The sequence below is a fragment of the Hibiscus syriacus genome, unplaced genomic scaffold (assembly GCF_006381635.1).
Source record: "Hibiscus syriacus cultivar Baekdansim isolate YM2019G1 unplaced genomic scaffold, ASM638163v2 tig00014213_pilon, whole genome shotgun sequence".
NCBI lineage: Eukaryota > Viridiplantae > Streptophyta > Magnoliopsida > Malvales > Malvaceae > Hibiscus > Hibiscus syriacus.
In genome coordinates this window covers 973,454-991,324 of record NW_024062320.1, presented here as the reverse complement: position 1 = coordinate 991,324, position 17,871 = coordinate 973,454, and the positions used below count along the sequence as shown (strand labels likewise).

At 31.2% G+C, this 17,871-nt stretch overlaps 1 long non-coding RNA gene across 1 annotated transcript; it reads left to right on the top strand.

Moving 5' to 3' along the window:
• Positions 1-218: 218 nt before the first annotated feature.
• On the top strand, positions 219-12,424 carry LOC120206969. The gene is made up of 3 exons (XR_005524162.1): positions 219-359; positions 7,985-7,987; positions 12,415-12,424. It is a non-coding gene; the product is annotated as an uncharacterized LOC120206969 (long non-coding RNA).
• The last annotated feature ends 5,447 nt before the right edge of the window (positions 12,425-17,871 follow it).

Below are 17,871 nucleotides of genomic sequence, written 5' to 3'. Positions count from 1 at the left end.
TAGTCTGAGGACCACAAAAATCTTGGGCCTGTCCACCACCACCTCCACAGAAGTCCAGACATTTCAACTCTCATGGTGGTCCGGGGCGGCGCCGCGGTCCTGTAAACGTACGAGCTCGGTTCAAACCGAGGATGTTCCTAATCCGAGGGTCATTTTCAACGTCAAAAAGACAATCAAGAACCCACAGATCATCAAGATATTGTCTTGAAACTGTAGCTCCATCTCTTGTCTGATCCTCCGGATTTGCTCCTCCATCTCAGCAGCTGCAACTCGTGACGCTATCAGCGACTGCATGACACGCCGATTAACCTTTCGCTCCCTTGCCAATCTAGCCCTCATAGCTCTCAGGCCACGACCCTGTTTCCACAGGCAAGCTTTCAAGACTCAAAACCACAGGTCTAATTTTACAAGAACATCTAATATGTAAGTAAAAAGAGTTGAACTGAACTTTCTTGAAGTAAAAAGAGTTGAATTTTACGGCTTACGAAACCCATTGAAACTAAAGTGAGAGAGAAAGATAATTGACCTTGATGTACAGGCGACGCAGCCAAAAATGGTGAAACCAAAATCCTGTCATTGGAAATATGAGAATGGCAAGCGCTGGAATTGGAGCTTCAAACCTCAGCCTTTTGCTCTGATTTTCCTGAATGGAAAGAGGGGCCGTCCGTGTTCAAGGCTTAAATAAATGCCTCCCGTACAATTGCGCAATAGTTTAAAATGGAAAAATATAACCTTTTTTTTTTGCCCTTCCGTTTTTTAGAGCCGGCCGAACGATAATTTAGGATGTATTTGGTTTATAGAATGTAACATTATCTTTGGGAGTAAAATTATCGGAATATTATATTACCTTATATATTATTGGGAATATTACATTATTGTGTTTAATAGTAATGTATGATTACAGTATTTGGTTAAATAAATAAAAGATTACTGAAATGCATATTTTACTAAATTATCCTTATGATATTTTTTTAACAAGTTAATTCCAAATATTCAAATGAAAATATTTATATAAAAATTCATAGAAAATATATTATTGTATTATTTTTAATTTATATAGTTTTTTATTAAATTTTAAATTCATAAAATTTATTTTTTTTTACAAAATTTAACGTAAATGTGTAGATTAAAAGAATAAATATATCATATATTATTTTAATCTTAATTAATATTTAAAAATTTATGATTATATATTATAGCTTTTGAAATAAAAGTATAGATATTTTTGAAATAAATCTTTTAGGACAAGAACATTTTAATCCAAGTTGAAGGGAAAACAAAAAATACTTAAGCCCACCATGGATTAGGATTCCCGGTAATATTTGAAAAGAAGTTACTGTTGGTAATATTTTATAACCCCCTAATAGGAATATTATCCATCTAAACATGGGAATCACAAGTAGGAAAAAGATATTCCCACCAGTAATATTAAAATCCTCCATCCAAACGCCCCCTAGATGTTCAAGAGAAAGAGAATCTCATGGAATGATTAAATAAAGATAATATAATATAAGGGTAACGAAAGGTGTTACTTAAAAGGTTATTTTTTGTATTGAAAATATTAATATTGGATGTTACTTAAAATGATTTTTATCGGAAATATTAATATTATAAATATTCATTTTAGGTAGAGAAATTAACATTTCTGGTAAAAAAACATTTTAGATAGCACTCTACAAGAAATGTTAAAAAAATATTAACATTTTCGATAACGTATTTGTTTAACCTTATATTAGATTGTGGTTCAGTAGAATTACCCAAAATCTTGAGTTAGTTATGAGAAGACAAAATCTTACATCACATACCATTACACAAATTCTACAATACATGTTTAAAAATAAAAATTCGTCTAAAAAAGTGTTATTTTTTTATTATATAACAGTGGCGGATCTAGAAATTTAAAAATGGGGTCCAAAATTTTAATTTTCTTTTCTTAAAAATAATGGGTATGCAAAAATTATAATTTCCCCCCTTTTTTCCTTAACACATTAAGCTAAATTTAACCACTTTTTAAAATAATGGGATGCACTTGCCCCTATGCGGACTTAGTGCATCCTCCAATATTATATAGGTGTAAAGAAAATTATTTTTTCAACAGAGTATTTGTGAAAATCGCCCGAATCACACAACTTTTGAAAAACGTTTGGATTACTCGACGATTTTTGAGTGCCACCAGATATCCCTATTATCGTGTATGCATGAAGCATGAAGAAAACACCATACAATCTAGACGACTTTCAAAAGTCTATGCGTATACCAAACGACTTCCAAAACATTATACAAGAAACATCCTACTTGGAAAAAAAACTATATATAACCAATTTTTTCTCAACACATTATCTAAAATTTTATCAAATAAAAATGTTAATTAAGCTTGTAATGTTTCTTAAAGGATATTATTTTAATTTCGGTTCATGTTAAATTTTGAATTCAATTTTAAATAAATTCTTCTTTTTTTCTCTTTTAAAAAATAAACTTTTTTGTTGTCTTCTGGTTTTCAGAGCTTTACCTTCTCTAATCCAGATCGACCCATTTCATACACTTAACTTTGGTTGGTGAGTCTCTCAGTGAGAATTTGTGCATAAACAATCATGTCGTCAACATAAACTTCAATCTCCTTATGCATCATGTCATTAAATAAGGTCACCATGGCTCTTTGGTATGTTGACCTAGTATTCTTTAATCCGAAGGGCATCAATTTGTAGCAGAATGTTCCCCACATTGTTACAAATGTGGTTTTTTCATGTCATCATGATGTATTTTAATCTGGTTATATCCTGAGAATCTGTCCATGAATGAGTAGAAAACATTTCCTGCTGTATTATCCACCAAAGTGTTTATGTGGAGCAAGAGAAGTTATCTTTAGGACTTGCTTTGTTAAGGTCTCAGTAGTCGACACACATGCACACTTTTCCATCATTCTTTAGAACTGACACAATGTTAGCCACCCACTCTGGATACTTGGCCACCTGAAGAAAGCCAACATCGAACTGCTTCTTGACTTCTTCTTTTATTTTAAGGAGCATTTTAGGTCTCATTCTCCTTAGCTTTTGTTGTACAGATTTGTATTCTGGCTTGATAGGTAGTTAGTGGACTACCATATCCGTATATAGCCCAGACATGTCTTGATATGACCATGCAAACACATCTTTGTATTCTTGAAGTAAATTTATCAAGTTTTGTCTTGTTTCAGTCGAAAGAGTTGTGCCAATTTAACCTTCTTCTATTCCTCTTTTGTGCCCAAATTTAAAACTTCAATTTCATCTTCATGTGGCAATATTTGTTCATACTCTTTTTCTATCATCCTTAATAATTCAGAAGGTAAGTTGAACTCTTCTTCATTGTCACATTCATTAATTTCCCCAAGACAATTGAGTTGTTCAAAATCCACATCCGGGTCAGGATCATCAATGCCTGCATCATTAATATATTGGGACCTGAAAGGGAAAGGAGGAAAGAAATGTATAAATGCAAGAGGTAAATATCCCACACATAATGAAAGAAAATTAAATTCAAAAGGAAATGAAATAAAGTATGAAGAAACGTTTGCCGGGAAAGAATCTACATCTTATATTGAATGATAATAAAAACCATTTATTCACCCTTACAAAATATCACCTATTGCCCAATGTATAGGTGAATAGGGAGAGTTTGAGTATTACTCTGAAAGAAATTTGAAAACCACAGGTAGATCTTCAGCCGTCAAGTTGCTAGGCACTGACCCAGGTGGCAATAGGCAGATTCTAGATCTATATGCATTTTCAGCATTTTCTGTAATTATGGCATTGATACTCAAATCTTTCAAAGCAACCTCCAAATTTGGTATGGTGATCTCAAACACATAGCCATCAGATCTAAACGTGTTATGAAGAGGTGGGAAAACCATTGACTCCCACTGAAATTCATTCCCGACCAATCTTGCCGACTTTCTTTCTCGGCACTACTGAATTTCATTCCTCTTCTATTGGTCATTGGGCTGAAAACCCAGCCCGAATTGGTCTAACTTCTTTATATGAAAAATGGGGTCAATCCTCCATTACAAAAGACTTCTAAATCATTTTCCTACCTTGGCATCTTTTCCAAAGTCTGCTTGATTTCCATTTTGGTGCATTCAGAGAGTATAGGTTTGGAAATTTTTCCTCCTTCAGCCACAAATATGGCATTCACGAACTCTAGAAAGTGAAATGAACACTCTACAACTTCCTCATTCACTTCTATGTAAGGGGCATCAGTGGTCACATTTGCCACTATATCTTCTTCAGCATTAATAATTACAAGAGCCCCGTCAATGACAAACTTAACTTTCTGATGAAGCGTGGATGATACTGCTCCAGCTTGATGAATCCAAGGCCTTTGTAAAAGGCAATTGTACGAAGGTATAATGTCCATCACCAAGAACTCTATGTTATAAGTGGCGAGTCTAATGGTTAAGGGTACCTCAATCTTTCCTATTACCTCACTCTTTGTCTCGTCAAATGCTCGTACCATATTCTGGAATGTCCGCATTTGAAAGGTATCAATTGGTAACCTTTTTAGAGTGACTAGTGGTATCACATTCAGAGTAGACTCGTTGTCAATTAACATACTTGGCAAGGCATGCCCCTTGCAATGAGTTGTAATGTGTAATGCCTTAGCCCGACCTCTTCCTCCAGATGGGATCTCATCATCAAAAAATAAGATAAGATTGTCAGATTAAATGTTGTTGATCAGTCTATCCAGCTTGTTAATTGGTATATCTGTGGTATGAAGGTCTGATTCGAGACCTTCAACAGTGCATTCCTATATGCCTATGAATTCAGTAGTAGTGTCATCATCGAAATATATGTTGGCAAATTGTGTAGTTATTCCACAACATTGTACTCGCTATGTTTCAGGAATTTCACTGCTTACTCGTCTTTAATAGGCTTTTTTATCACTGGCTTGTCTCCCTTAAATGGCTCCAGTGATCTCTGGGACGAATGAATTTCCTGGGAATACCACTTTCCTCTTCCAACGGCGTGTGCCACTTCCTGAGCACCTTCTTTCACATTGCTTACTTGGCAATCATATTTCCATGGAACTTTTCGATCATCTTTATAGGGAAAATGTCTGGGTGCTGTGATCAAATCGAAAAAAATGAAATTACAAATAAAATTTAAATAAATTAAACAACACAAAGGGATCAAATTGAAATAGTTGTAAAATATGAAGAAAATCTGTAAAATTGACTAAATTAAATTCATTTGAGAAAAAATTGAAACAATTATATATATATATATATATATATATATATATATGAACTATATATATTATGTATAAACTATAACATCCCGAAATTCAAGGTCAATGACTAAATTGTAAATTTTGAAAATTATGTGTTTGATTTTGAAATAAGTTAAAAGTTCATGGATTTAATAGTAAACTGGAAAGTAACAAGGGTATTAGGGTCTTTTCTAAGAGAAGATTTTTATTCTCTCTTTTTAAGGAATATAAAAACGTGGGAAATGAGGAAATCTATCCAAAGTCTTCTTCTCCAGCTTCTTCTCCCCGTAAGCCTCAGTTAAATGTGAATTTAATTTCAGCTGTTTAATTCTTGGATTTATAAGTTGATTTTTATTCTTTGAGTATTATATAAGCTTAAGGAAAGCTTATATAAGCTTTAAACATCAAGAATAGAGAATTAAAAAGGAAATTATATGAAGGGTGTAGAAATGAACTTTTGTTATAGAAAGGTTTTTGAAGTTATAAAGATGATTTGACTTGTCAATGGTCTAATTAAAAGTTAAAAGCAATAGAATTGAATTTGGAACATGTTGAAAATTTAGTGTAATTCTTGAATTACATATGGAGAATAGGATTTTGATGTTAAAGAGGTGATTAATGAATAAAAATGAGTTTGAATATGAGTATGTAAGTTAAGAATAATAAAGGGGATGATATATGCAGTTATTAAGCTGAAAAAGTGGATTTTCAGGCATAAAAATGAATTCTGGGCTATGTGCATCGATGCACATTCAATGTGTCCCGATGCATCAAGGGTAAATTTCCAGGAATTGTTCAGTGTGTATCGATGCACAGGAAGTGCATCGATGCACCCCTTAAAAATGGAAACATCGAATGCAATTAATGCATCGATGCATAAGGAGTGCATCGATGCACATGTTTAGGAGTGCATCAATGCACATGTTTAGGGATGCATCGATACACTGTAGAATGCATCGATGTACTTCAAGGGGAAATTGAAATAGACAATTATTTTGGTCTAAGAAATGATAGATTATGGTATATCAATTAGATATGATATGTATCAATGTATGATTGTGTAGATAGCGAACATGAACAAGTTTCGGAACGATTATCAAGTTAAGATTCAATCGAAAGAGAGGAAATTATAAAAGTGGATTGGAACTTAGTGAGGCCAAGGTGAGTGCATATTATTAGATTGTGCATATTATTATATGGAAATTAGACTTGTGATAAGTCTGTTTCCAATACTTTACGTTTGCATGAATAGAAGTATGATTAAGTTTGTATTATGTGTATATGCTTTGTTCATATTATATGTCATGAGGTGTGAATTTATATGATATGGGTTATAGGGAATGAAATATGTAACTATATGTGAACCTTATGAGATGTATGAATATGTGAAATAAGTTATAAGGTCACAAATCATGTATAATAGTAAATGTTGTATGGGATAACCATAGAAAGAAATAAGTTAAGTGATCATGAACATGTAAATATATGTTTAGATGAAGATATAATAGCAAAATATAAATTACATGAGTTAAGTTATGGAAACTATTATAATTTAATTAAGTGTTAAATGAAAAGTGAGATAAACTAACTAGCATTGATTTATAGGAAAATATGAAAATAGAATAGCAATTAGGAGATCTGTACATAAATAATGATAATCATATGAGAGATAAGCGGTATGAGAAAGATTAAGGTGCTAGATAATCTATGACATAGAAATTACATGGTAAAGATCTATGAAGTCATAGGAAAAGGTTATAAGAGTAATGTAACTTGAATTAAGAGAATATAAGAAATTTATATATAAATGAATTTATATAAGTGGTATATGTTAGTATGCTACAATATATGTTATAATGCTACAATATATGTTATAGGATCTATGTAAGCATAAGAGAACGAAATATGAGCTAGGTGTTATGAATATAAATGATGATATGATTATGTACAATAAGTTAGGGAATTATGATCTAGGTGTTTATATGTTATAAAAAGATATAAGAACAATATATAAACTACGAAATATGAACTGTGGGATTTCAGTGCTATGTAACATTATCTATGTGATTAAGCACAAATGTGATATTCATATATGACAATGATTTGTGAAAATGTATGAAAATGAGATATGATCTACAAGATAATAAATCATGTGAATTATATGGAAGTGATTTATGTGAACATGTCTGATATGTCTTACATGATATGTGTGATTTCACAAGAAATGACATGAGCTATGTGATTATATGATTATGAGAGATCAGACATGAGATAAGAGACAAATGTTATAAATGTATGAATATGAAATGAAATAAATAATAATGCCCATGTTATGTGTCATGAGAGCTAGGGGTATAGTTGGCATGCCAAGAGTCGAGGGTCTACGCGGTCCTTCGGGACATATATGTATTCCTTGGAACATGTGTGATGTCTTTTGAGACACATACTTGATCCTTTGTATATGTATGATTCTTAAGGAATTTTCTACGTTGTCCTTAAAGACATTTTATATGGCACTTCGGTGCAATTCTACATGAAACTTCGGTGCAATTCTACGTGCACTTTCGGTGCATTTATATGAGATGTGGTGACAGCATTTGTAGACTCACATATCAAAAATTCTCACATGTGTACATGGGCTAATAAAGAAATAACAACAAACATCTTACATGTGACTTGTATGCTTTTGTGCATGAATTGTATTATATGATTTATATGATGATATGTAGATTGTATGAGTAAGTGAGTTAAATGTTGATTAAAATGCTAGGTATAAGAGGATATGTATTAAGTGATATAAACAATAATAATATTGATAATGAAATAAGGCTAATGATGGAAATGATGATTGATGATTGTAAGAGTAAGTGATTTATTGCATGAATCAGGGTATAATTGATAGCAGTAATTGTTCATGCATGATTACAAACTATAGTTTACATTATATGTTTATTTCCTCACTAAGTCATAGACTTAGCGTGTGATTGTTTCACACGTAGGTTACAGAAACGAGAAGAGAAGCGAAGAAGAGCAAATAGGTCAACATCTCCCTTACAAAATTTCAGAACAGGAAATAGATGATTCAAATGTGTTTGATTAATTTGAATATAGTTGGCATGTACTAATTGATTAAGTAGAATATGTTCTGATCAATTTTCGTTATTTTGGTCAATTTATGTAAATAAACTACTTTTATTTTAATGAAAGTTTTAAATTTCCTTTGAATTTTGTCAAGAGTCAAAGTTTGAAAAGTCAATGTGACACCTCAGACTCGTATTCGGGTTAGGTACAGGTTGTTAGTGTTACATTTAATGGTATCAGAGCCACGGTTTAGTCGATTCTCGACATCAATCGGAGTCTAGAGTATTGTATGAAGTATACATGCCAACTAAATTGTGAAAATTTCTGATCTGATAGTGTAAGGAATATGTTGCCTTGCTGATAGAATAAGTTTAATAAAATGCAATAGAAATGTGATTATAAAAAATATCAAAGTGAATAGATAGGTACAAACCTGATGGTAGTAGCAATTCACCTGCCCTGGCCAGGCATGATGAAAAGCGGACACCTCAGGAAGTGCCTCGTAAGATCAAAGGTTGATTTCAGAAAATTGAAATCATATCTGAATAGTGATAAAAGGTTTTCACTATTTCGAATTGAAAAGTGATATGGAAAAGTTTTGTAACACCCCAAACCCGTACCCGACCCGGATACGAGTCTGAGGTGTCACATTGACTTTTCAAACTTTAACTCTTGACAAAATTCAAAGAAAATTTAAAACTTTCATTAAAGTAAAAGAATTTTAGTTACATAATTTGACCACAATAACCATAATCGATCAGAGCATATTTAACTCAATCAATTAGTATATGCCAACTATATTTAAAATAACAAAAATCATTTAACTCATTTTATTTTCTGATCTAAAATCTTGTAAGGGAGATGCTGACCTGTATTGCTCCTCACAGCTTCTATATTCACTTTCGATAACCTGCGGGTGAAACACTCACACGCTAAGTCGATGAATTAGTGAGGCATAAAGAAAACACATCTAATGGAATTCATACCCACTAATCATGCATGACTGTTTTATGCTATCAAATTATACAACTCATTTACATATACATCAATATATTCATGTATATTATGTAACAGATACCAAAACCCCTATCACACATATATGATATCATGCAATTCATATCACACATCATATACATATATCACATACATTGTTCTCATATCACCAACCTGTTTATCCTTACTAATTCCCTCGTCATTACTTCAATTTCGTCATATGAGCATATAATGAATATAAACATATTATATATATTTTAATATTCCACAATACATTACTAATTTCTATAATCATATAATACATAAACGCATAGCATCTCATATCACCATGACATATATGCACTTCTACCATGTCACGAGAAATACACATATCATTATATCAAATTATGTTCTCTTTTCAAAGCCCATGTACACATGTGAGAACTATAGATATGTGAGTCTATAGAGGTTGTGCATTATGCTGTCACCACAGCTCGTATAATTGCACCGAAGTGCCACGTAGAATTGCACCGGAGTGCTGCGTAGAATTGCACCGTAGTGCCATATAATAATGTCCATAAGGACCACATATCATTCCTTAAGAATCATATACATATACTAGGGATCAAGTATGTGTCTCACCAGACTTCACACATGTTCCAAAGAATACATATATGTCCCGAAGGACCACATATCATTCCTTAAGAATCATATACATATGCCAAGGATCAAGTATGTGTCTCACCAGACTTCACATATGTTCCAAAGAATACATATATGTCCGAAGGACCACATAGACCCTCGACTCTTGGCATGCCAACTATACCCCTAGCTCTCATGACACATAACATGGGCATTAATATTTATGTTAACATACATTCACATGTACACATAGTCATGTAGTTCTTTCACATAGCTCATCGTCATATAAATCACATATCCCATATACATATAAACACATGGTTCACTTACGTTAGAACATTTTCATATAATCGCATAGTCATATAATATTTCATATATCTCATATCATGTTTCATATCTGTGATCATATAATCATGTTACTTATAACCACATAACTTCTACTCATAGGGTTCAACATCATTAAACTTAGTTCACTTTTTCATATTATCATACATTTATATACTCTTATATGTCCTATCAATAACCTATAAACTTACTCATATTCTCATATATACTATTTTAATATAATTTGTATAGTAATATTCTATAATTGTATCATATAATTATTTTACCCAAGTACTCCTTTATAAAGTTTATATTACAGGTTCAATTAATATCATTCTATCCTATAAATAATTTCCACTTATTTTATATCATTTTCCATTTTCACTCACATAAACCATCTATTTATTTAGTTCAATTTCTCATGACTTCCACAATAATCTTTAATAAAACTTTGTAGCTTTTCACTTTAATACATAAACCATAGTTTCCTTTAATTTATCAATCTTCTCTATATAACTTATGTATCCTTATTTATGCCCTCAAATTCATACTATTCTCTTAGAGTCTCCTAACATTTCTCGTATAATAACTTATACCATATCATATGACTTATACTTGATTATCTTATTCTCTCATGTTCATTTCATTTCTTATGACTCTATCATATAACTTATTCCATGTTCTTCCATTATTACATAATAAAGTCTTACATAAATCATATAGCATATACAAAGCATATCATTATCTTTAGTCATGCATACATACAATCAATGTAATACATATAATCACATATAGTTATAACCAACACATAATCATGTCTATGACTTCATGCATATTACTCTAGGAAATAGACTCATCGCAAGTCTTATTTCCATTAAACACTACATGTCACTAGTATGCACTCACCTTGGCCTCACTAGTCAATTCCAATCTCTTATCTTTCCCTTGATCGATCTTACTTGCCAAATGTTCTGGAATTGCTTTACGCGCAGAATCTACATAAATGTATATTTTGAGGCAATCATTAGATACCTACTCCTTGTAATTGGATACTAGCAACTTAAACGAACTTATTAAACCCATATTCATAATTTTCCTTTAGGGGGAATCGATTCCCTCATGTCATTCTGGAAATTTTTGTTCGTTTGAAGGGGTATCAGTTCCTCTTGAATGGGTACCGATTCCCCTTGCCCAGAAATCATATTTTTAGCTCGAAAATCACTTCATTTTCAGCTCAACACTTCATACTTCACTCCCTTTAATATTCCTAACTTTCATACACATACTTAAACTCATTTCTACTCCATAATCACTTCTTTAAACTCAAAATTCTATCATTTACATGGCATTCAAAAATTACACTAAATTTCCAACATGTTCTAAAGCCCATTCTATCACTTCATATCTCTTAATTTAACCCTTCACAAGTCAAATTAAACTTCAAAATCTATTAACTCCTTCTATTTCAAAAATTCACTTAAAAACTCATTTTCTTAATTTCTCATAACTTGCTAATCTTTGAGTTTTAAGCCACCTAAAGCTTTCCTTAATCTTTCTTAACATCCCAAGAATCAAAACATGCTTTAAAATGAAAGAATTAACCAACTGAAGACCCACTTACCTTATACAAGGCTTCACGGTGGAGAGGAGGAAGAAGAAGACTAAAGAATAGTCTGGAGAAATTATCTCATTTCCCACGTTTTTATATCCCTTTAAAAAAAGAATAAAAATCTTCTCTTAGAAAAGACCATAATACCCTTGTTATTTCCAAACTTTACCATTAAATCCAACATCAACATTCTTCAATTAAATCCATGAACTTTTAACTTATTTCAAATCGAGCACATAATTTTTAAAATTTACAATTTAGTCACTAACCCTAATTTGAGATATTACAAGTTTTGTTATAAAGTGAATAAGATAGAATATGGTGAACAAGTGTCACCATAAGGATGTTAAGAGATCAAATGATTGGGTTAGAATTGCAAAAGATTTCAAGGATAAGTGCATCAGTTACAAGTGAATGAGGTATATGAAGTCAGAGTTTATGAGTTTGATGCAGAGGGAAATCCTAATGTGTATAGACAGGAGTACAGTTTGATGAGTAGAGTGAAAGGTAGTGAAGCTAATTTAAATGAAAATGATGTATGCAAGTGATGTGTAGAATGATGGTGCCTAGATTAAAATAGTGTTATAGGTGTTGAAATGGTTCCCTTTTCAAAATGTGGTTATTGTGTTAAGGTTCTGGAGAGAACTCAGAATGATTAAGGGAACTTATATTTCATCAATCAGTACTATCGAAGAGAGATAGAGTATGATTTTTAACTACAAACTTGGTAGGAATCGGTTGTATTACAAGTTAAAAGATTAAATTGGAGGAAAGTCATACTCACTTGAGTAGTAGAGCCTGGTTCTGGATAATTAAATGAAAAGTTAAAGATAGATATGAAGTAAGATATGAAAGTGGAAGAATGAATTCAGAGTTTTGCTAGAAATTATATAAAGTGAAGAATAAGAAGTATTTTAAATGGATTAAGTGACATAGATACTGCTTTGAATTCTAGATAGAAAAAGTTAGCGATGGCTAACAAGATTATGTAGTGAAATGTGTTGGAGATATAATATTATAAGATATTGTCAGGATATGATAACCAAATATGAAATGGATCTGGATATAGTTGTATATTTGGATCATAGTAATGTGGTATAATAAAGGAAATAAGGAATTGTATATTTGAGTAAAGCTGAGGATTGATAAGAAGAGTTTGAGAATGTGTATATCGATGATCAGTTTATAAGACAAAGGAAGTCATAATGTTGAGTTTGAACACCGAAATTTACAGGATGTATAAGAATAGAGGTTAAATTGATATGTTAAGTAAACTAAATTTGAGATAATTTGGATTGGAAATGATGTATATAATTGGTTGACTAGGGCTTGTGCCCTAGATTGAAATGATGTTATTAACTAGCTATCAGAGTAAAGGTGATAGAGTTATAAGATTGGAGGAAAAGATAAAATTGAGTTAATCGATTATGATGTGAATCTGCATATAGTTGTGTATTCTGATCAGATAGATATGATGTAGAAAAGGAGATAAGTATTTACATGAAACCTTAAGAAAAAATACAAGTATAAGAAATAAAAGGGATGAGTTAAAGGATCAGATATGATAAAGGCTATATGGAAGTGTAGATGATAATTTTGATATAGAAGTAAGAAAAGTGTGCAAGGTGATGTGAAAAGATTCTTTAAAGTGTATGTTGAATCATATTTAAAGAAGATTTAAGGTCGTGTTCTTGGTTAAATGATGATGAAAAAAAGAGTTTGATTATGGTTATAAGGTAATGAGAGATGGATGTTACTGTCTACGTGATTAGTGACATTATATGAAATTTCATAAATAGTCGAAGGAAAATGCATAATGGAAGGAGAGAAAAGACAGAAAGAAAATTCCTACCCTCAATTTTATTGCTTCTAACTTCTTAATTAGACCCTTGACAAGTAAAATCCATCATATAACTTCAGAAACCTTTCTATAACAAAAGTTCATTTCTACACCCTTCATATAATTTCCTTTTTAATTCTTTATTCTTGATGTTTAAAGCTTATATAAGCTTTCCTTAAGCTTATATAATACTCAAATAATCAAAATCAACTTATAAATCCAAGAATTAAACAGCTGAAATTAAACTCACCTTTAATTGAGGCTTAAAGGGAGAAGAAGAAGCTGGAGAAGAAGACTCTGGACAGGTTTCCTCATTTCCCACGTTTTTATATTCCTTAAAAAGAGAGAATAAAAATCTTCTCTTAGAAAAGACCCTAATACCCTTATTACTTTCTAGCTATACTATTAAATCCATGAACTTTTAACTTATTTCGAAATCAAACACATAGTTTTCAAAATATGGAATTTAGTCACTGACCCTGAATTTCGGGATATTATAAATCTCCCTCCTTTATAGAAAATTCATCCTCGAATTTTTATTGAACATATCAATAAGATTGAGGAAAAGAAAAAGACAATTAAAGAAATAAAGGAAGGAAATATTAAGTAAAGGAGGTAGCATGAGAACATTAGAAGATATGTTCTTATTGATATGTTCAATAAAAATTCGAGGATGAATTTTCTGTAAAGGAGGGGAGATTTATAATATCCCGAAATTCAGGGTCAGCGACTAAATTTCATATTTTGAAAACTATGTGTTTGATTTCGAAATAAGTTAAAGTTCATGGATTTAATAGTATAGCTAGAAAGTAATAAGGGTATTAGGGTCTTTTCTAAGAGAAGATTTTTATTCTCTCTTTTTAAGGAATATAAAAACGTGGGAAATGAGGAAACCTATCCATAGTCTTATTCTCCAGCTTCTTCTTCTCCCTTTAAGCCTCAATTAAAGGTGAGTTTAATTTCAGCTGTTTAATTCTTGGATTTATAAGTTGATTTTGATTATTTGAGTATTATATAAGCTTAAGGAAAGCTTATATAAGCTTTAAACATCAAGAATAAAGAATTAAAAAGGAAATTATATGAAGGGTGTAGAAATGAACTTTTGTTATAGAAAGGTTTCTGAAGTTATATGATGGATTTTACTTGTCAAGGGTCTAATTAAGAAGTTAGAAGCAATAAAATTGAATTTGGAACATGTTGAAAATTTAGTGTAATTCTTGAATTACATATGGAGAATAGGATTTTGATGTTAAAGAGGTGATTAATGAATAGAAATGAGTTTGAATATGAGTATGTAAGTAAAGAATAATAAAGGGGATGACATATGAAGTTATTAAGCTAAAAAGAGTGGATTTTCGGGCATAAAAATGAATTTTGGGCTATGTGCATCGATGCACAATCAATGTGTACCGATGCATCAAGGGTAAATTTCTAGGAATTGTTCAGTGTGTATCAATGCAAGGAAGTGCATCGATGCACCCATTAAAAATGGAAACATCGAATGCAATTAATGCATCGATGCATAAGGAGTGCATCGATGCACATGTTTAGGGATGCATCGATGCACTTCAAGGGGAAATTGAAATAACAAATCTTTTGGTCTAAGAAATGATAGATTAGGGTATATCAATTAGATACTGATATGTATCAATGTATGATTGTGTAGATATCGAACATGAACAAGTTCTGGAATGATTATCAAGTTAAGATTCAATGAAAAGAGAGGAAATTATAAAAGTGGATTGGAACTTAGTGAGGCCAAGGTGAGTGCATATTATTATATGGAAATTAGACTTGTGATAAGTCTGTTTCCAATACTTTATATTTGCATGAATAAAAGTATGATTAAGTTTGTATTATGTGTATATGCTTTGTTCATATTATATGTCATGAGGTGTGAATTTATATGATATGGGTTATAGGGAACGAAATATGTAACTATATGTGAACCTTATGAGCTGTATGAATATGTGAAATAAGTTATAAGGTCACGAATCATGTATAATAGTAAATGTTGTATGGGATAACCATAGAAAGAAAATAAGTTAAGTGATCATGAACACGTAAATATATGTTTAGATGAAGATATAATAGCAAAACATTAATTACATGAGTCAAGTTTATGGAAACTATTATAATTTAATTATAGTATTAAATGAAAAGTGAGATAAACTAACTAGCATTGATTTATAGGACAATATGAAAATAGAATAACAATTAGGAGATCTGTACATAAATAATTATAATCATATGAGAGATAAGCGGTATGAGAAAGATTAAGGTGCTTAGATAAGATATGACATAGAAATTACATGGTAAAGATCTATGAAGTCATAGGAAAAGGTTATAAGAGTAATGTAACTTTAATTAAGAGAATATAAGAAATTTATATATAAATGAATTTATATAAGTGATATATGTTAGTATGCTACAATATATGTTATAGAATATATGTAAGCATAAGAGAACAAAATATGAGCTAGGTGTTATGAATATAAATGATGATATGATTATGTACAATAAGTTAGGGAATTATGATCTAGGCGTTTATATGTCTAGAAAAAGATATAAGAACAATATATAAACTACAAATATGAACTTTGGGATTATAGTGCTATGTAACATTATCTATGTGATTAAGGACAAATATGATATTCATATATGACAATGATTTGTGAAATTGTATGAAAATGAGATATGATCTACAAGATAATAAATCATGTGAATTATATGGAAGTGATTTGTGTGAACATGTCTGATATGTCTTACATGATATGTGTGATTTCACAAGAAATGACATGAGCTATGTGATTATATGATTATGAGAGATCAACATGCAATAAGAGACAAGTGTTATAAATGTATGAATATGAGATGACATAAATAATAATGATAATGTTTTGTGTCATGAGAGCTAGGGGTATAGTTGACATGCCAATAGTCGAGGTCTACACGGTCCTTCGGGACATATATGTATTCCTTGGAACATGTGTGATGTCTTTTGAGACACATACTTGATCCTTTGTATATGTATATGATTCTTAAAGAATTTTCTACGTGGTCCTTAGGGACATTTTATATGGAACTTCGGTGCAATTCTACGTAGCACTTCGGTGCAATTCTATGTGGCACTTTGGTGCAATTCTACGTGGCACTTCGGTGTATTTATATGAGCTATGGTGACAGTATTTGTGCACAACCTCTATAACTCACATATCTATAGTTCTCACATTTGTACATGTACTAATAAAGAAATAACAACAAACATCTTACATGTGACTTGTATGCTTTTGTGCTATGAATTGTATTATATGATTTATATGATGATATGTGGATTGTATGAGTAAGTGAGTTAAATGTTGATTAAAATGCTAGGTATAAGAGGATATGTATTAAGTGATATAAACGATAATAATATTGATAATGAAATAAGGCTAATGATGGAAATGATGATTGATGAGTATATGTGTATGTATATGTTCTTACCTGTAATGATATATAGCATATGTGTTATAGGGATTTATTACATGAATCAGGGTATGATTGATAGCAGTAATTATTCATGCATGATTACAAACTATAGTTTACATTATATGTTTATTTCCTCACTAAGTCATAGACTTAGCGTGTGATTGTTTCACACGTAGGTTACAGAAGCGAAGAAGCAAACATGTCAGCATCTCCCTTTCAAAATTTCAAATTAGAAAATAGATGATACAAATGTGTTTGATTAAATGAATATAGTTGGCATGTACTATTTGATTAAGCGGAATATGCTCTGATCAATTTTGGTTATTTTCGTCAATTTATGTAAATAAACTGCTTTTATTTTAATGAAAGTTTTAAATTTTCTTTGAATTTTGTCAAGAGTCAAACTTTGAAAAATCAATGTGACACCTCAACTCGTATTCAGGTCAGTACGGTTGAGGGTATTACATTTAATGGTATCAGAACCACGGTTTTGTCGATTCTTGGCATAAACCGCAGTCTAGAGTGTCGTATGAAGTATACATTCCAACTAAATAGTGAAAATTTCTGATCTGATAGTGTAAGGAATATGCTGCCTTGCTGATAGAATAAGTTTAATAGAATGCAATAGAAATATGATTATAAGAAATATCAAAGTGAATATATAGGTACAAACCTGATGGTAGTAGCAATT